A 21,971-nucleotide genomic window follows, 5' to 3' on the forward strand; every position below is an offset into this window, starting at 1 on the left:
ACGAGTGAAAATGTGCTGTACTGATCGCTAGTCTTAAAAAATGTGAATCTATGCTCTATTGCAACACAGAAAATACATTAAGAATTGTCAAATAATCATTTTCTTCAGTGCAGCGATATCACCAAACAGCAAAGAATGTGCCAACAGAAAATTCTGATTTGTAATCAGCAAAGCGCAAGTGATTCCTTCTCTGTCTAATATTCTCCTAAACGGTTGTCCTCGACCGGTGTTGGGTAAAAATGATGCTCAGAATTGTCATCGATGCTGGCTAAAATATAGTAACAGCCAGACATGTTCAATTAATACTTCATCTTGGCATTCCATCCTACATGCTATTAATACTACCAAATAACACCCAACTTCAGTTAACAACATAGTGATATCTCCCAGCATTTACTTGCTTGTAGTATCCGTACTCAGAATGTTATACCCAACCAAGGACAACAACAGCCTATACAGTCTATAACTTCTCAACCTGCGTAAATACTGAACTAGAGCCACAAGGATTGTATCACTTCCGAGACAATACCCACAACAAGCTTGGTTATCTCAGATCATTTCTTTGGGCTTAAGAAGTTTTCTAGGAAACACCAATTACCAAAAATGGCTGATAGCAATGACACACTCTTCAGAGATCTATCAGAAGCTGAATTTGCATTTGAACTTGAACTACATGAAAGAGACCCCTCGTGCAGAAAACATTACCCTGCCACACAGCTACGAAAACAAAGAAAATATAATCGGGTAATGAAAAAGCGACAAGTTGATCTGAGCAAAGAGCAATCTAGGACTATGCAAGAAGAACCAGGTTTCAAAATAGTTTGGCCCTTGAAATTTCTGGAATTGCTGTTAGACTTAAATTACAAAATAGTTGAAAATGAAAATATACTGTTGGGAATATACGAAAATTATTTATGGTACAGTGCAGATTTTGACCCAATGATTGTAAACAATACAACCCATTATATTTATGACGAACAGTATATAGAATTAAAAAATGTAACAATTAAATTCTACATAAATGATGAAAATTTTGGATCAAACGACGTTATTGTGTATGAAAAATTGCTGGACACAGCTAGCCCGCTATGCTTTCGTCAGCAATTGATTTACAAGATAATTCACACAGCCCAAATAAACTAAGTCTAAAAGATCAATGCAGGAAGCAACTGCGCCAAATTTTAAGAAAAAGGGATATTCATCATTCTATACATAGCCTCCAAATCCCCACTGTCCTAAAGAAATATTTGATGTACATTGAAAATGGTCCCGAAGTAGGCAACAAAGACTTCCAATTAACATTTACAACCCCCTATCTTTTAAAATTAGAAAGTAAATTAGTGACCAATGATGGACCAATATTGAGAATTACAGAAAATTATGACATTGACAATCTTAAAACAGTGTTTCAGCAAGCTATTTCCACACCCTTTATGTAATTTTTCGAATTTATAGACAAAGGAGGACAGACTAAATTAAAAGAAAAATTTGGTTGGCTGTGAAAAAGGAAAATCAATACCCTTAATAAACACGTCATACCCAATTCTAGAAGAAACCGGTGTCAATCAGGTAACCGCTAATTAACTTACTAACTTGCTTTTAACTAACAGATATTGATAAAAATAATGTCATTAAAAAGAACCTTAATTAATCCAAACCTTACCGGGTTAAAGAGTTGGGAAAATTTTGATGTAAAGAACAGGACAATAAAAACTCCCCCAAGATACCCCAAAAACCGAACATCTTGGTTTCCGTATAAAACCCAAAGTTTGCCAAACTTGTCTAAAATTGACCACGAATTATTGGAGAAAGATCTAGAAACTGCCGTTAAGGATGCGACAAGAAATTTACGTTGCCAAACCCTCTACCTTCTACTTGAAGTTCCTATAGTCCTTAGTAATAATTTAATAACGAAAATTTTATTCATCTTGTTATTCTGTTCCTTTTCACATAAAATAAGAAGACAAGACTTCCAATGTAAACAACGACTTGCGTCTTTGACTTTTACGACCCTATTTAACAAAATCCCCTCCCAAAAATATCCTCTAATAGCAAGATTGATTCGCGAAAACTTCAGGAGAATTTATAACGAAGAAGGCTTTACGGTCATATGGCCCCTAAGACTTTTATCAATACTAATAAGAAAAAATAAAAATGTCATATTAGAGGAACCAAACATACTATAGAGCATTTACAAAGATTATAAAACCCATTATTAGGCAATTAATTTAATAGGAAACGGTCGGCAATTCCACCTTCATGAGCAGGACTATGATGAATTAAAGAAAAAAATCATTATCTGTAGCAAATGCGACGAAAATTTTGCGTCAAAAATAGCACCTCAAACAGATGTAATCATATTCGAAAAATTAATAAGCTGTAAAGACCCCTCATATTTCCATAAAACATTAATTTTCAAAATAATCCGTAATGTGTCAACACATCTGACTTTAAAAGAAGAGTGCAGAATGCACGTCCGTCTACTTATGCGGAAGGCAGATATAAATTATACCTTGATCGACCTTCAACTGCCTAAATGTTTACAACAATACCTAATGTTCGCTGAAGATAACTCCAAAAATAACAGTCAAATATCTGAATTAACCTTTTGGTCAGGTCGCATTCCAAAGTCAAAAGAATTATTATCACTTCTAAATGGACCAATTTTTAATATTCCAAGTAATTATAAAATCAACTGTAGCATAATTCCACCTAACTATCATTAAAATAACCCAACTTAATTTTTTTTTTAAATTGGACTTGTCAAAAGATCTGGAATAATGAAAGAACCTCAACCAAATTACTTTCTCGCCATCCAAATTAAGAACGCTCAAATAAGGATTAATGCTTCAATTTTGAAAAATCATATAATAGAAAAAGATCCAACCTAAGCAAAGGCCTTAATCAAATAAAGCTCCTTCCATCTAACGTTAAAAGTCTTACACCTAAAAAATAGTAGCGAAGTTGAACTCACAAGAAATGCTTTCGTAAAGGCCGTAGAGAAATATCAACAAGAATTTACAAATGACCAACTATATCTGGAGTTTCAAGGCATCGAAGAATTCTTTGAACAAATTCTATACGCGAAGTTAAATAACGAAAATATAGTTAAGGCACGCTTAAATCCAGTTTTAGATGAAATTACTAAAGAGATCACCAAAAGCGGTGTACAACTCGAAAAACAAGAAAGCTGGAAGCCGCATTTAACGTTGGTAAACATAAGAAAAGTAAACAAGCTAAGGAAAGAAGCAAGGAAACTTCACCCCTCCCTAACAGCCGAATTTAAAAACATGAGATTTGGAAGAGCATTAGCGCAAAGTATACAACCATTATCGATGACTGGGACAAAAAGCAAGGAAAATTACTATGAAGTAATATCAGAAATTATATTCGGACAAAAAGCCCGTAAATAAAATTAAATTTGGAAAACAAACGAACGTTTCAGGAAAAGGAAAATGGAAATTAAACAGAAAATATGTTTTTTAAGGTAACAATTTTGAAAATAAATAACGCTTGCCGATACTAACACCACTAAAATAATTTCTTAAAAATCAGACGACATACTGCTTAAGTATAATGTAACTTAAAGTTTATTAACTTTCCGAAAGATTCAAAAACCAAGAAACAATTTTTACCTATATGCCTACAGTCGTTTTAATACGTCTAAAATTACCAAAACCGCTAAACTTGTCAGAAATTTGCTGGCCGTATAATAATATGTATAGATAAATAATAATTCCCTCCAATTAGATCAAATTTTTTTTCAACAATACAGCTTAATTATCGATAAGATTTAATTGACTTAGGAAAAAGAAAAAACGGAGCTCTGGACTATTGCTATGACTATAGCGCGTTATTGAAAAAAAAAATTATCATTACTTTTGAAAGTACCAAATATAATTAACAAAATGCAATCTCTTACCTTGTCCAAAATCTACCTAGATTCATAGCAAGACCTATACTTTGAGCACACTCCAAAACAGTAACTATAATTGGTAAGCATTTTGTTCACGAAATATATTTATGTACCACGCTTAACTAAACAAAATATGGTGTTTCCAACTTAACAACCGAGCAAGGAATAAATAAGAAAAGAACTTACAGAAATAATATAAATCCCAAAAAAGTTGAGCCCTTAAGATCACAATTAGCCTTACCCTATTAAAGAAACTGCATATATCAGCTTACAATGTAATACATTGTGTATAATCTAAATAGCAATAAGTTCAAAAACAAAGAAAAGGACATTTTCGTACGTTCCCCCTAATGTAGTCAAATAAACCTTCCAATTATAAGGATCTAAAAAGTCAAAAGAAACGTTATTTGTGAGCCAAAATGACAGGTCGTAAACTTTGGCATAATAAACATTTGTAATGTTCAGATTATACCTAAAGAAACTTCAAGAAAAACATCTTTTACAACTTTCTTCCTTGTAAGATAAGGCCTCAGCAAACTAAATAATTGCATTAAAATGCATTCCTACCTAAAACATTTGACATTCTGTCCCGCGTGTTACATGGGAAAACACCTGTAGATATTACCCCGTAATAGCAGACCTAATTAGCAAAAGTCTTATTAAAGGAAGCATGACTTATAGTTAGAAGTTAAACCGACGTAAAATTTTTATATGCTATAATTTAGCATAATTTATATGCTATTTCAAAAAATACATTTTTATCATTTAAAAATAAATAGCCTAAAGAACTTAATTCATTGGCAAATAAATATTTCCACTATATTATTAAATCAACACCACTTTCCTGAGTGCCTAAAACAAAATCCCCCTTAAGGTTATATGCCAAAATTGTTTTTAGAAAACCTAAATGAAACAAAAATGCTATTATTCTAAACTGTATTATTCTAAACTGTATGGCTATATTGAACAACATGCTTAATATATATGTATGTATGTTTATCTATATATATATATAATTTTTCTTCGCCTGCAAAATTTTAGAAGCCATGGTGGTTTACATAACTCTTTGTCTAAAACTCGGCTTGGAAAGTGTAATTTATAACAAATATTTTTTTTTTAAGAAAAAAAGCTGGAAAGTTGTGAAAAATTTTTCGAAATTTTTAATCTAATAATTTAACTTTTCTTAAACGATTATGATACAATCTCTTCTTAATTATGAGACAATACAAGCTTATATATACAAAGAGACTAATAACCTACAACTTATCATGTAAATTAGGCTAAAATTCGACTAAACTTAAATTACAGGTCAAAAGTTTTTTTTGTTTTTTTTTAATTTTTTTACGAATTAGGCTACTTAATTTTGAGCTGAAAGGAGTTCAAGGACAAAAGAACACCAACTTGTCGGAAGTCAAACCCTTATACCTCAATATGACACCCTTAGCCAATTTGTGCCAGTTTTGGCATAACTATAATTATTTCCCAAAGTGCATACCAAGAAAGTTGCGATCTTTGAGATATAGTTACTAGGCCTTATAATCTTATTATTTAATAAAAATCCCTCATCTTAAGCTCCAGACTATATTAACCAGTCTATAATTGGATTTTAACCAAATTCAATTTTGAACCATAAATAAAAACTCTGATAATAAAATAGGCCAACCCTTCTATTACACCTACATAATCAGTAATATAAGCTTTAGGCCATAACAAACAAATAAATTATTTCATACTTTTATCAGATATGTGGTGTTAGAGGAATTTCCTCTTGGTTAGCAAAATTTTAGATAGTTTTCATTCTTAATTGTTTAAAATCGTGAAGAAATTCAACGGCGATTCTCCCAAGACGCAAATGCTATTACTTTCTTCAATATCCAGGTATATTTATAAGCAATAAAATAATTTTAACGTAAATGTTACCAATGTCTATCCATCTCCCCCTAAGCTCTCTTTTAGTAGCGAGTAATGAACATATAATAGGTCTTGAGTTAAACCCATCCCGGGCATAAAAAAAAAATTTCAAGAAAATCACTAATAAATTATTAGTAAGTCTCAAGTTGTTTCTTTAATTTGTTGACAAATAAATATTAAAATACCTAGTATTACACCCTTAAAGTATTATTGTCTTATCTTATAAAACCCGCACCCGTGATTAGTCTTCTGGCAAAAATTTCCACATTTCTGTAGATAGGAGCTTGAAATTTTTGCTATAAGGTTCTCTGATACGCCGAATGCGATGGTGTGATTTTCGTTAAGATTCTAAGACTTTTAGGGAATGTTTCCCCCTATTTTCCAAAATTAGGCACCTTTTCACATTGTAACTTTTGAAGACAAAGAAAAAATTTAATGAAACTTATATATTTAGAATTAGATTGAAAATTCAATTCTTTTACTGTGTCTTTTAGCATCAAAATTCCGTTTTTAAGAGTTTCGTTACTATTGAGCCGGGTCGCTCCTTATTACAGTTCGTTACCACGAAGTGCGTGATTGTTGATTGATTTTACAAAAAATGATCACTTCCGTTCTCAGCCCCAATTGATATTTGTTGATATTTTTAAACTAACTATTTTAACATTATTTGTTGGTAATTAAACTATAAGGTTATTAGCCCTTCAGATTAATCTAGCCCTTCAGATTACACAGGATATCGTAAAACATGGGATAATATTCAAACACGAAAATTCACTTCTAACTAGTAACAACGGTTAGAAAATATTAATGAAGCTAGACCCTAAACCATTTGAAACATTATTCCAACAAGTTATAAGACTGGAGAAAAATACATATGACCTGAAAGAATCAATTTTTCAATTCTTAAAATCAGACAAGGGACTACAGGCAGGCAAAAGCAACCATAAAAAAAGAAAGATATACCATCACCTACCTATCCCAAAATCAAAATAAAGAAAATAGTTGATGATTTTGATTCAAAAATGGCCGAAATTGATAAAGCTATAGGACTCGGAAAAGCCATTGAAAAAAGAGATCAATTAATGAAAACCAAAACCCAGATACCAATAAAGAGACCCAAAACTAAAGATAAAGCTATAAGACTCGGAAAAGCCACTGAAAAAAGAAAAAAGAGATCAATTAATGAAAATCAAAACCCAGAGACCAATAAAGAGAATCAAAAATAATTAAACCAATTAAGACACAACTTAGACAAAGAAAATTTTATGATGGACAATATGCATTATTAAACGAATTGCCCACAGTGTGGAATTTCTTCAAAGAACTATGGAATAAACCAAAACCAGCTAACACGGCTGAGAAGAAACCCGTACAAGAAGAAATAAATTTCTCTGAAGTAAAGCCAACAGAAGTTAAAACAAAAGATGTAACAGACATTCCTCTAAACACACAAGAAAACGCTCCTACTGAAACCCAAACAACCAAAATTGAATCTGGCCTTGCTACACGAACAAATAAAATACCACAAATGATAAAGGGCATAGAAAATATAGGAATATCATCAAATTCTACCAACGGTACTACCAAACCAAAATATAAATTCAAATGTCAATACTTCTATAAAATCATAAACGTTACAACGGAAGCAACCAAAATCAACACGACCTCCCGTATTCCACATCTTACTACCTATACCGAAATAACCACAGAAAACAAATTAAGTTGGCCTACGGAAACAAATCAACTTTTGAATTAAGACTGATAGAACCTTCTTCGATGGCATTCGATAGCTCTTGATGACCTGATCAAAGTGTTTGTCATCCATTTTTGGTACCAACATTCCTTCATGAGATACACTAGTTTGAAAGTTTCAAGGGGTTGACAACTTCAGTAGTAGGATACACACTGAAACCAAAAAATAGGCCGATACCAATTGTGAGACAAGTAGAAGGCTTGTAAGCAACGGTCGGCTGTTAGGCCATAATTATCTTCGGCAATAAGGGGTTTGTAGCTTTGGCTAGTTGATGTACCTATTATTTGTTTCCGGTGTATTTGATGGCCAATTAGGTTCCAATGGTAAGACATGCAGGGGACTTGTAAGTAACAATCATCTGTTAGGGTACAATCATCTTCAGTGAAGTTTGTAACTTTTGCTAGTTGGTGTAGCCTACTCATGCTCACTGTAACCTAGAATTAAGTGTTTAGGCAACGGGTACAAATGATAACGTAAAACAATGAAAGTGCTGAAGGATTTGTAACTGTTGCTAGTTGGTGTACCAATACTCACTGTAACATAGAATCAAGTGTTTAAGCAACGGGTACTAACGATAACGTGAAACAATTAGGCAGTTTCATAATAATTACTAGAGTTTCATTTATGGTATTTTGATTCTGAAAAGTCACAGATAGCTATAAAGTACTAACTAGATTATATAGGATATATTTCCAAGTCTTGATCTGTCACGATGTCCACAATTGAAAAAGGATAAAGCTCAACTGGCTGCAAAGTCAATTTAGTCCCTTTGGATGTTTTTTTTGTTATTGATGTTTTTCAGCGCTGAGGAATAGCCTTTGATCACGTGATTACTGATCGCGTTATTCTTTGAACATAAAGTTTTAAAAGCTTCGATATGCTGACAACTTCAGCGTTTAATCGATACCAAAGAAACAAAACCAGAGTATTGCTCTTGCAACACTTTATTCAGTGAAGCAGGACAATGGTCGCCGAAACACTTCACGCTGCTCAGGCAACGTAAGTCTAGTTTTCATTAATTGTCGTTTCATTCTAGGAAAGACACCATAAACAGCGTTATCTGGACTTGATTTTAAACAAGGAAGTCTATGAGAAGTTCCAAACCAGGTCACAAATTATTTCTTACATCCGTCGCTTTTTGGATAAAAACGGATTTTTAGAAGTGGAAACACCTATATTAAACACTTGCTCCAGAACTGCCCCTAAAAATGCTAGACGTTGGGGGCATGGAAAGGGTGTACGAAATAGGCAAGCAATTTAGAAATGAGGGAGTAGATAGGACTCACAATCCTGAGTTCACCACTTGTGAATTCTACATGGCACACACCGACTACAAAGATTTAATGAAGATAATTGAAGAAATGATCTCTGGTAAGCCGAGACCTTCCTTGACTTGTCACTATTTTTTTTTTGAAATCTCAAAATCAAATTTGTGTAATGCTTGTGAAATTAGTAAAGAGTGAATTCTAGCTATCAAACCACCTCTGGATACAGCCTTGCGAAAATGTTTTTCAGCGTTAATTTTTATGTATTCCACTTATTTAAAAAAAAAAATTTCCAAAAAAAGACTGAACTTCCACAAATATAGTGTTTTGTGTTAAAGTATAAACAGTGAACTAGTGAAATAGTGAACAGAACTGAGCTTCCACAAATAAACAGAGCCCATCGAGTTCCACAAACCGAGAAAGAAACGCAGAATGAAACTGAGCTTCCACAAATAAACAGAGCCGATCCAGAAGTTCCTAAAACAAACTGAACTTCCACATATATAGTGTTAGTGTTGTGCTAAAGTATAAGTAGTGAACTAGTGAAGTAGTGAACAGAACTGAACTTCCACAAATAAACAGAGCCAATCGAGTTCCACAAACTGAGAAAGAAACGCAGAATGGAACTGAGCTTCCACAAATAAACAGAGCCGATCAAGTTCAACAACCCGAGACAGAAACGCAGAATAGAACTAAACTTATAATTAAACAGATAATTGTTTATGCCGATCCAGAATTGATCCAGGAGTTCCAGAAACAGACTGAACTTCCACATATATAGTGATAGTGTTGTGTTAAAGTATAAGTAGTGAACTAGTGAAGTAATGAACAGAACAGAACCTCGACAAATAAACAGTACACTATAACTGAGAAAGAAACGCAGAATGAAACTGAGCTTCCACAAATAAACAGAGCTGATCAAGTTCAACAAACCGAGACAGAAACATAGAATAGAACTAAATTTAGCAAAATAAACAAATAATTAGTATATAAATGCTTCGTATTCAAATATAAATAGTAATGTAAATTGACAACTTCAAATGTAGATTGAAAACTGTCAAATTTGTCAAGGATGCCATTTCATTGGATCCTTCAGAGCGAGGCACTATGTTGGATTGACAGTTCAGTAAATCCTTGGAGAAGGGGTGTCTTTTGCTTTGTCTGGCCTGATCATTCAACACCTTAAAAACTCAGGCTGTGTTGCATTGGCGATACTCACCCAAGGATTATGCTTTGTATTGCACATTTTCACGAACTATTGGGGTATCCTGTTTCTATTGGGGTAAAAAAGGTAGTGTCTACATAAGTTTGAGAACTACTCTTCTAGGGAATGACCAAGGCAATACTTCATACTAAATATATGCACATTAGGAAACAGAGGGGGGGGGGAAGAGCCGGTCCTGTGGTTGATGGTGTCTGGAGAAAAGTTAATTATAGCCCCCTCCCTTTGCTTCCCAACTCAAAAATAAGAAACAAAATTAAAGTGAAAATTTAGATGAAAATGGTCAATACTCCCACCGCGACGTCTTCTAAGACATGGCACTTGGATCTACTGCCCAGTAGCCCTATCCCTCTCGGAACGGAACAGGTTAGGCTGAAGTATAGGGGAAGCACCTTCGAATCTGTTGAACTAAAATTTTTAAGCATATTAAGAAGTAACACTTGGTTTCCTAATATGCTTCATTCTCGAGTTCCATTTGTAGGTTAATATTTTTTTAAAATTCCCCCAACCCCACTCCTAATGTGAAAATATATACTCTGAATTAGAATATACCCTGAATTGGTCTTGGGTTGTAGAGTTGTCGTATATGTCTCTCCCTGTGTGCGCTTCGCGCACACAGGGAGAGTAGTTTTTTTTTCAAATCGAGGTTGAGGCCGAAGGCCTCGACCGAGATCCGTTGATTTTTGAATTTAAAAAAGAGGGAATAGTTGTGGGAAAAGTGGAAGTCATGGCCAATTGTAGAAAAAAGCCAAGACAGATTGTTGAATTAAGTGGGCAGCCCAGTCAAGGGTTAATTTTATCCCTTTGATTGCCGTTGTTACTGTCTGCCATTTATGCTACACCTTTCCGTGCATGTGTGTCCCTTCACAAATGCCAAACTAGAGTCGTACCTGTTGAAGGTTCTCGCTGGGGATATATATATATATATATATATATATATATATATATATATATATATATATATATATATATATATATAAGGTAGGGAGGAAGTTCATTTCCGATGTAGCCTAAATGAATGTTAAATCTGGATTCAGGATGCAATTCTGACTATAGAGGTACGCCTGAACTTTACCCCTATCCCCCTTATTGTGCAAGTACATACTCTGAATTTGTATATATAAGGGGTGGGGGTAAGAATTGGTATATATATATTATATATATATCTATATATATATATATATATATATATATATATATATATATATATATATATATATATATATATATATATATATATATATATATATAAGGTGGGGGGGAAGTTCATTTCCGATGTAGCCTAAATGAATGTTAAATGTGGATTCAGGATGCAATTCTGACTATAGAGGTACGCCTGAACTTTACCCCTATCCCCCTTATTGTGCAAGTACATACTCTGAATTTGTATATATAGGGGTGGGGGTAAGTTCATTTCAAACACATATGAATGTTGAATTTTGATTCTGGATCCAATTTTTACTACAGGGCTAATATTATTTCTTAGCAGCCAGAAGAGTCCGTTAGTATCCCCAATATCTTTATTGCAATTATTACAATAACTTTATCCCCAATATCAGTCTGTTGACTATGAACCAAAAATGCGTTTCTCTGAAGCAGAACTTTCAATGCTCTGAAGCAGAAAACAAAACAGAAACTCACATCTAAAAAAGTAAAATCATTCTACATTCATTGACTACAATCCAAAATGTACTAAGTCAGACAAGATGATTCTCAACCACATAATTCATGTTGGAAAGAGTCCAGACTCTGACGCACAGACTCTAACTCAGGCTTATTCATACAAAGCCTGTCTAACCTGTTTATTTGTATCAATGAGAAATTGAACTAGTAATTAAGATCAACCAAGAGCTAGGCCTCGCCCTGTTGATGCTAGGCCAAATCCAGATGATAAAGAAGAAAAACCAGATAAGTGGGGGGTTGGGGCACATAAAGAAGATGTCGACAAATTTAAGATATCTGCTGGCATTGACAAGTTCACACTGACCAAATACTTACACCTACCTCCCCTAACATGCAAATATATGGCCCAAATTATATATATGTACCCCTCTATTACGTCACTTGTCTTTGTGTTGTCTTTCGCTAAAATGGAAAAAACCGGTTCTACAGTGCGTCAATGGATGAAGGTTTCTCAAAAAAGAAGCTCATTTTTGCCAAGCTTAGCCTTAGGTATTAATTCTGAAATCTTTTCGTATTACATTGTTAATCACAAAATATTCCAAATTTTTTATATTTTATGTATTTTCTTAAGAAAGAAGCCCATTTCTGCCAAGCATAGCCTTAGCTAATTGAATGAGTGGTACATTCTTTTCGTATTGCATTGTTAATCCAGATTTTTTTTTTGCATTTTTACAGGTTTTCTTAAGACCCCTGAGCATCTTAAAATATGTCATTTTGGACTAAAATGTTTCAATCTTGAAATGTCTAAAACTAGAGATTAGTTTTTTGCCTGTTATAACCGAAAACATCTTTCAAAGCGGCCGGTTCACATCAAATGCGATGAAAACGAAAAAAATACATATAAGCATTCATGCGAAATGACTTAGTTGTATAAGCATGAAACTCATATAAATATGTATATCCCTAACATTAAAGATAATTCCTTGTTTACGACATTTCTGACAAAATCAGGATGTTAAAAAATAAAATACCGAGAAAATTCACAGCTTTAGTGAAGAATAGCGTTTTTTTTTTACACAATGAAAAGTTGGGAACTGATTCGTTTATGCCTAAAACTTACACAATTTGTTTTGTTTTGCCGTCTTATATTCCAAATTTCTAATATGTGTCACTTTTTTCCTTTTTATGCCATTAAGTCTAGGCACATGGGAATGTCTCGTTTTGACTTTAAAAGTATCCAGTTGGCAACCCTGCGTCTGTCACCCAGATACTTCTTGGTTTCAAGTGCTGTTGGTGGTCATCAATATTTATGAGTAGGGCATGCCTACCGGGTATAAAGAACGAAATTTGTTCTATTCCAAAACTGGGCAATAATATTTTTTATTTTTTTTTCCCAATCGACTTGAAAAAGTAAAGAATCTTTAAACTATAAATAGGTTGTCAAAGCTCTCGATAACTTAGGTAGGTTGACTTAGAGCTGCTATGCCACCGGATGACCTAATACCACTTTTTAATGCTTCCTAACATTGTAAGTGTCTAAACAGGTATTTTGCAGAAGTTTATTGTAAAAAAGAAAACACCTAACGCAAGATGGCGTCAGTGATTTATATTCGCACTAGTGCAAATTTCTAGTCTGATGAGTTTCCCATACTTTTAGGCCCTTTTTCTATAGGCAAGGTAATATAAAATACAATATACATCGGACCTAAGAGAATTCCCGAACGCAAGGGTGGCTCAAAGCACCCAGGCTCCGGGGGATGAGATCCCCTCATTTAAACGACTCCAAGATAATATTGTACGACTCATGAAAATTTATCATACATTTGTCCTTTATCATTTGTACTTATCTATGGAGACAAAACAGAAACTAAAGCGGAATACCTCAGGCGTAAATGTGTAACAATAAACAGCTAAATATGAATTCACCTCTTGTTCGAATTTGAGTAGTGCTGGACAGTCTTGTTTTTCTTCAGTCAATCAGAGTCAGAGGCAAGTCAGAGGCATCGGTGAGGTCTTTCTCATTTGCCAAAAACTCAAGTGAATTTAGTCATAAATGAACCATGACATTCCCTAGCAAATTATTAACAAAACTTAGCTTGCTACATATTCTTTTGGCAGTACCAACTAGAACAGGTGTTGTCACGGCCAATTTGAAAAGACGATTGGATTGATTAAACTGGCATTTGCTGGTGATTTCCGTCACTTACAAAGTTTCTGAGTCAAATGGGGCTGTGGCAAAACTGGAACAGAAATTCAAGGTCAACTTAAAGAGAAGTAGAATCTGAGGTTCTTTCTTGGTTTTGGAAACAATATTGTTGCTAATTAAATATCTGCAACCAAAACCCTTTATTTAAAGAAGGCTGAAGTAAGCAGTAAAATGACTGAAAATTGGTAAGGTAAGCTATTATCTACCATCATTGTAATCAATCTTTTCAGCAGGATTCTGAAACGTTGTCTTTAAACATGATGCATGGAGATCTCAGGCTGACTCTGAATTCGGCTGTCAAAAAGCATGAATATTGCACCGTCCCTGTGTACAATTAAATAAAAAAAAAAGTTTTTCTTAACTGAAAGTAAGAAGCGACAAAAAAACTTAAAACACAAAAATTATTCTGTATATGAAAGGGGCTCTCCCCTCATCAACGCATCACTATTTACGCTAAAGTTTGACTCTTTGTCACAATTCTACTTCTTAAAACAGTAAAATCTTTAGCGTAAAGAGAAGAAATTCTCCCTGAAAACGTCAGTATACTTCAAAATAACCAATACCATATGTAAACAATGGGCAAAGTTCATAACTTACAGCCCACCCCCCAAGAATTATGGGGGTTAATGAGTCTTCAAAGACAGTTACTAGATTTTTCGACTATGCTGAACAACATGGCTGTCTAAAAAATTTTATCCGATGACTTTAGGAAAATATCAGCGTGGGAAGGGGCCGAGTCTTAATGGGTCTAGGTGCCCTCCAATTTTTGAGTCATTTAGAAAGGGCACTTGAAATTTTAATTTCCGTTAGAATGAGCCCTCTCGCGACATTCTGGGACCACTGAGTCGATGCGATCACCCCTGTGGAAAAATTCAAAAAACAAGAGCTAAGAGCTCATACAGCACTTGTGGCATGGTCGGAAGAGCCAAGAGCTCATATGATTTGACCTCTAGCAAAATTAAAAATAAGAGCTTTGAGTCACGGGATCCTTCTAAATATCAAATTGATTAAGATCCGATCACCCATTCGTAAGAAACCTAGTTTTAATCCGGTTTCCCCCTCCAACTCCCATCATTGTCACCGGATCTGGTCAGGATTCAAAATGAGAGCTCTAAAGCACAAGATCCTTCTAGATTTCAAATTTCATTCAGATCTGATCACCCGTTCGTAAGTTACAAATACCTCATTTTTCCAATTTTTCCGAATTAATCCCCCCCCCCCCAACTTTACCAAAGAGAGCGGATCCGGTCCTGTTATGTCAGTCACCTATATTGGACTTATTCTTTCCACCAAGTTTCATCGTGACATCTCCACTTTAAGCGTTTTCCAAAATTTTCCCCCTCCCCCTAATGACACTGGATCCGGTCCGGATTTAAAACAAGAGATCTGAGTTTCGAGGTCCTTCTAAATATGAAATTTCATTAAGACAGGATCACGCTTTCGTAAGTTAAAAATTCCTCGTGTTTTTAATTTTTTAGAATTGACCCTCCCTACAACTCCCCCAAAGAGAGAAGATCCGTTCCGGTTATGTAACTTCCGTATCTAGGACTTGTGCTTATTTTTCCTATCAAGTTTTATTCCGATCCCTCCACTCTAAGCGTTTTCCGAGATTTTAGCCCCCCCCCTCCCCAACTTCCCCTAAACCAGATCCGGTACGGATTTAAAATAAGAGCTGAGACATGATATCCCTCTAAAAATCAAATTTCATTAAGATCCGATCACTCCTTCGTAAGTTAAAAATAACTCATTTTTCTCATTTTTCCGAATTAACCCTCTCCCCTCAAGTTCCCCAAAGAGAGCGGATCCGTTCCGGTTATGTCAATCAAGTATCTAAGACTTATAATTATTTTTCCCATCAAGTTTCATTCAAATCCCTCCACTCTAAGCGTTTTCCAAGATTTTAGGTTTCCCCCACCCCCGATTCCCCTCAATGTCACCAGATCAGGTCGGAATTTAAAATAAGAGCTCCGAGACACGATATCCTTCCAAACATCAAATTTCATTAAGATCCGATCGCTCCTTCGTAAGTTAAAAATACCTCATTTTCTTATTTTTCATAATTAGCCCTCATCCCCCCCAACTCCCCCGAAGAGAGCGGATCCATTCCGGTTATGTCAATCACATATCTAGGACTTATATTATTTTTACCACCAAGTTTCATCCTGATTCCTCCACTCTAAGCGTTTTCCAAGATTTTAGGATCCCCTCCCCCCAATGTCACCGGATCCGGTCGGGTTTAAAATGAGAGCTCTGAGGCACGATATGCTTCCAAACATCAAATTTCATTAAGATTCCATCACTCCTTCGTAAGTCAAAAATACCTCATTATTTAATTTCTCAGAATTAACCCTCCCCCCCACAGCTCCCCTGAAAAGAGCGGATCCGTTCCGGTTATGTCAATCATGAATCCAGGCCTTGTGCTTATTTTTCCCACCAAGTTTCATCCCGATCCATCCACTCTAAGCGTTTTCCAAAATTTTAGGTCCCCCCCTTCAGTTCCCCCCAATGTCACCAGATCCAGTCGGGATTTAGAATAAAAGCGCTGAGACACGATATCCTTCCAAACTTAAAATTTCATTAAGATCCGATCACTCGCTCATAAGTTAAAAATACCTCATTTTTCCTAACTTTTCAGAATTAACCCTCCCCCCCAACTCCTCCAAACATAGCAGATTCGTTCCGGTTATGTCAATCACGTATCTAAGACTTTTGCTTATTTTTTCCGCCAAGTTTCATCCCGATCCCTCCACTCTAAGCGTTTTCTAAGATTTTAGGTTCCCCTTTTCCAACTCCCCCAATGTCAACGGATCTAGTCGGAATTTAAAATAAGACCTCCAAGACACAATATCTTTCCAAACATCAAATTTCATTAAAATCCCATCACCCGTTCGTAAGTTAAAAATTTTGTTTTTCTGTTTTTCCTAATTAATCAGCCCCCAACCCCCCCCCCCCATATGGTCAAATCAGGAAAATTAATATTTCTAAATTAATCTGGTCCAGTCCCTGATACACCTGCCAAATTTCATCGTCCTAGCTTATCTGGAAGTGCCTAAACCAGGACCGACAGACCAACAGACAGACCGACAAAATTTGCAATCGTTATATGTCACTTGGTTAATACCAAGTGCCATAAAAAAAAAATAAAATAAAAATAAACATGCATCCGCATCAGTCATTCCATCTTTGGTAATTTCTGTTTATCCCTTGTTTGTAATTGTCAAAGTGTGTTTTTATTTCTGTTGTCTCTTTTTTTGTCTTTTCTTGATTTTTACTCTGTCTTTTTTGCCCAGGCCTTTCTGCCCAGTTTTTTTTGTGACGAGTTATAAATAAAATGATGATGATGATGATAAGTAAACAATGGGCAAAGTTCATAACTTGCAACCCTTCCCCCAGGGACTGCAGGGATTAAGTCCTACTCAAATACGTATTTATTAAGTTTTTGACTATGCTAAGCGAAATGGCTATCTTAAAATTTGGATCTGGTTAGTTTGGGAACAGTAAGTGCGAGAGGGGGCCTAGTTGCCCTCTGGTTTTTTTGGTCGCTTAAAAACAGCACTAGATTCTGAAATGTTGTCTTAAGTAATAATGCATCGAGATCAGGTTGACATCAGGTTGTCATCATGACATCTGATGAAGTCTGCCTCTGAATCGACTTCCATCCGGCAAACATTGCTACACTGTCATCTAACTCGTTGATTTCAATCTTCGATATCCATTTGCAAATTTTCTTCACAGCTTCAAGCATCTTGATTGCCTCGTTGATGTTGATCTGCCTTTTTTCAATAATTTATGTTGCTATCCTAATCTTATACATGATATTCTTCATAAACATGAGGCAGGCAGTAAACTCTTAAGTTTAGAATCCTTTTCAGAAGGCTGCTAGCTTGTGCCTTTGTCCTCGCATCGGCGTTCTTTATCTGTTTAAACTCTCCATGGCCGATACGATTGGTTGAAAAGAATGAACTACTGCTTGTATGGTTTCAGCCCTTGCAGTCCACAGAGACATGAATTGCACTATGTTGCATAATAGTGTTTAATCTGTAGGCCTGGCAGGGAATGTGAGGCAAACATCAATCAAGAAGTCAGATACTTTCAGCTGGGCTCTCTTAAATTTACCAGAGATGGTCCTTGCAGAATCATAAGACTGGAAAGCTAGTTTATTCAGAGAGATTCCTCTCCTTGAAAATGTTCCTATTATATTTTCCGTCATACCCTGCTCAGATTTGTCATTAGCTTCAAAACTGTTGCTCATTTTAAGTGTCAAATTTGCTCTTTATTTTGAGCAGATAATTTTTTTTAACTACCCTATGCTCTTTTTTAACGTAAGGAAAGCGAAAAAATAGCGGTCCATTACACCTTATAATGCGTTCCACATTAACATTTTTCCAAATAAACTGATTTTGAAACCTCAAGTAAAACTAGGAGTCTAGTTAATAGCAAAATTTCTGTCCATCCTGTTTCACCACATTTGCTCAGGTCAATTTTTTCCTCTGATATATAAGGAGCTTTTACTTTCTAAAATCTATCTGTTCAAGACGATTCTTATGTTTTAAAACTGTCAAAAGTGGTAATGAATACATTCTATACATCTGCAGAAAGGACAAAAATGGAATCATTGAAAAATAACAAAGGTAGATATACAGTGAATATAATTTCCCTAATGAAAAGGAAATCATTGGAAAAGAAAATAAATCCTAGTACTTTTATAATGATATTTACACAATAACTAGATAGGTCAACTTGGTTCTGGTTTGGTCATGGAATTTTGTAGAAGGGGACCTGCTCCAGGAATAATTTAATTGTTTTAATTTGTATTTCTAATATTGAATTGAAACTCTCCTTGCGTTTTGAATTTACATACGAACGTATGAATATTGCACCGTGCCTATGTACAACTAAATATATAAAAAAAAAGTCACAACTCTACTATTGAAGCAACTGTTCTACTTACACTACCCCACTGTCTACTTACAGTAAATGTTCAATAAGAACAGTTGCTTTGATATTCTCATTGAACAGTTGCTTTGATGTTCTCATTGAAGTAACTCTAATAGCTTCTTTTCCCTACGTGGATCAGTAGCGACAATTGTATTTATTATTATCGGTGGTGGTTTTACTTGTTTTTTAGTTTAGTGTTTATTCTTTTTATCTTGTGCTGAGGATGCCTAGTTTAGATAAATGCGAAAAGTCCACGTTATTTTAGTCATTCATTTCTTTTCTCTCTACAGGACAACAATCTCGTTTGAGTTTTTTTTTTTTTTTTTTTTTTTTTTTTTTTTTTTTTTGAGTTTTATCTCTTTGTTGTTTATCCGCCTGAAAACTTCAGTATACTTCAAAATAACTAATACTAAATGTTAGCAATGGACAAAGTTCAAGACTTACAGCCCTTTCCCCAGGAGCTGTGGGGGTTAATGCATCCTCAAAGATATATTTACTAGATTTTTCGACTATGCTGAACAAAATGGCTGTTTAAAAATCTTTATCCGGTGACGCTGGGAAAAAAGAGCGTAGGAGGGGGCCTAGTTTTAATGTTACTCCTTACTTTCAGTTGAAAAAACTTATTTTTTTATTTAGTTTCTCATTGTTTTTTAAATGATGCTGGAAAATCCAGCGGCCCCCTTCATGAAAATTTTCTTACCCTAAGATAAATTCATCAATGGAAAGATCCTCTCATGTAACCTCCAACCCCTCCCCCCCCCACAACCAGAAAAAATAACCCCTGAAAACATCAGTATGCTTCGTCTATAACCAAAACTATATGTAAACAATAGGCAAAAGTCATAACTTGCAGCCCTTCCCCCGGAGACTGTAGGGGATTAAGTCGTCCTCAAATACGTATTTATTCAGATTTTGACTTTTCATTCAGTTTTCAGTTTTCAACAAAATGGCAATCTAAAAATTTTGATCTGCTGACTTAGAGAAAACAATTGGCGTGGTAGGGGGCCTAGTTACCCTCTTATTTTTTTGGTCACTTAAAAACCTCACTAGAACTTTTAATTTTCGTTCGAATGAGCCCAGTTTTCGAAAAAGGGCTAAGAGCTCATATGCCACTTGTGACGAGGTCGGATGAGCCAAGACCTCATATGGTATGAGCTCTAGCAAAATTCTAGGAATCAATAGATTGTTTTAAAAGGAATATCAGAGGCTTAATGCGGGTCGGGATTTAATATAAAAGCTCTGAGTGACGAGGTCCTTCTAAATATCAAAATTCATTAAGATCCGATCATCCACTCGCAAGTTGAAAATACCTCAATTTTTCGAATTTTTGCTGTCCCTTCAGCCCCCCAAATGTTCGAATCGGGGAGAACGACTTTATCAAGTCAATTTGTACAGCTCTCTGACACGCCTACCAATTTCCATCGTCCTAGCACGTCCAGAAGATCCAAACTCACCAAAGCACTGAACCCCACCATCTAACTCCCCCAAAGAGAGCGGATCCAGTCCGGTTACGTCAATCAAGTATCTACGACATTTATAAGCATTCTCCAAGATTTCTGGTTTCCCCCTCCAGCTCCCACCAATATCAACAGATCTGTTCGGGATTTGAAATAAGAGTTCTGAGACATGAGTTCCATCTATATATCAAATTTCATTAAGATTCGGTCACCCGTTCTCATCTTACAAATACCAAAATTTTTCTAATTTTTCCAAATCAACAACCCCCAGCTACCCCAAAGAGAACGTATCCCTTTCAATTATGTTATCTATAACTTGTGCTTATTCTTCCCATCAAGTTTCATCCCGATATATCCACTTTAAGCATTTTCCAAGATTTCCGGTTTCCACGATTTCGGTTTCCCCCCTCCAACCCTCTATGTCCCCGGATCCGATTCGAATTGAAAATGGAGCATCTGAGACATATGATTCTTCTATATATCAAGTTTCTTTGAGATCCGATCACCCATTCGTAAGATACCTCGATTTCACATTTTCCAAGAATTCCGGCTTCCTAATCCAACTCCCTTCAATGTCACCGGACCTGGTCAGGATTTAAATTGAGAGTTTTAAAGCACAGGATCCTTCTAGATATCAAATTTCATTAAGATCTGATCACCCGTTCGTAAATTACAAATACCTCATTTCTTCTAATTTTTCAGAATTACTCCCCCCCCCCAATTCCAACAAAGAGAGCGGATCCAGTCCGGTTATGTCAGTCACCTATCTCGGACTTGTGTTTATTTTTTCCATCAAGTTTCATCCTGATCTCTCCGCTTTAAGCGTTTTCCAAGATTTTCGGTCCCCCCCCCCTAATGACACTAGACCCCGTCGGAATAAAATATAAGAGATCTAAGTTTCGAGGTCCTTCTAAATATGAAAGTCCATTAAGATACGATCACTCTTTCGCAAGTTAAAAATAACTCATTTTTTCTAACTTTTTAGAATTAACCTCCTCTCCCCCCAACTCCCCGAAAGAGAGGAAATCCTTCACCTGATAAGGTTGAAATTTAATATAAGAGCTCTGAGATATGATATCCTTCCAAACATCAAATTTTATGAAGATTCGATCATCTCCTTCGTAAGTTAAAAATACCTATTTTTTCTAATTTGTCAGTATTAACCGTCCCCCCCCACTCTCCCAAAGAGAGCGGATCTATCCCGGTTATGTAAATCACATATCTAGGACTTGTGCTTATTTTTCCCACCAAGCTTCATCCCGATCCCTCCACTCTAAACATTTTCCAAGATTTTAGGTTCCCCCCCCGCCTCAATTCCCCCCAAGGTCACCAGATTCAGTCGGGATTTAAAATAAGAGCTCTGAGACACGATATGTCATAAGTGACATATATTTATATATATATATATATATATATATATATATATATATATATATATATATATATATATATATATATATATATCTTCTATATATATAAAAATAAGTTGTCTGTCTGTCTGTGGATCAGGTGACGCCATGTTTCTGTGTCAGCTGACGTCATGAAATTAGTTGTCGTCATTTTTGCTATGACGGTGACGTCATTAATGGTATTTAAGACATGCGTTCACGGAAAAATGTTTAATTGTAAAATGACTGAAGAACCTACAATGGCAACAGCCGAGGAAGCTGCTCAAAGAGT

General features: G+C 35.3%; 1 protein-coding gene across 1 annotated transcript in view; it reads right to left on the reverse strand.

Moving 5' to 3' along the window:
• Window positions 1-14,800, reverse strand: part of LOC136033578 (uncharacterized) — a 126,447-nt gene extending 111,647 nt beyond the window's left edge. The window contains exon 1 of the mRNA XM_065714335.1: window positions 13,617-14,800. The gene's annotated coding sequence lies outside the window, so the exon portion shown is untranslated. The remainder of the gene's footprint in view (window positions 1-13,616) is intronic.
• Window positions 14,801-21,971: the final 7,171 nt, after the last annotated feature.

The sequence above is a fragment of the Artemia franciscana genome, chromosome 12 (assembly GCF_032884065.1).
Source record: "Artemia franciscana chromosome 12, ASM3288406v1, whole genome shotgun sequence".
Classification (NCBI taxonomy): domain Eukaryota; kingdom Metazoa; phylum Arthropoda; class Branchiopoda; order Anostraca; family Artemiidae; genus Artemia; species Artemia franciscana.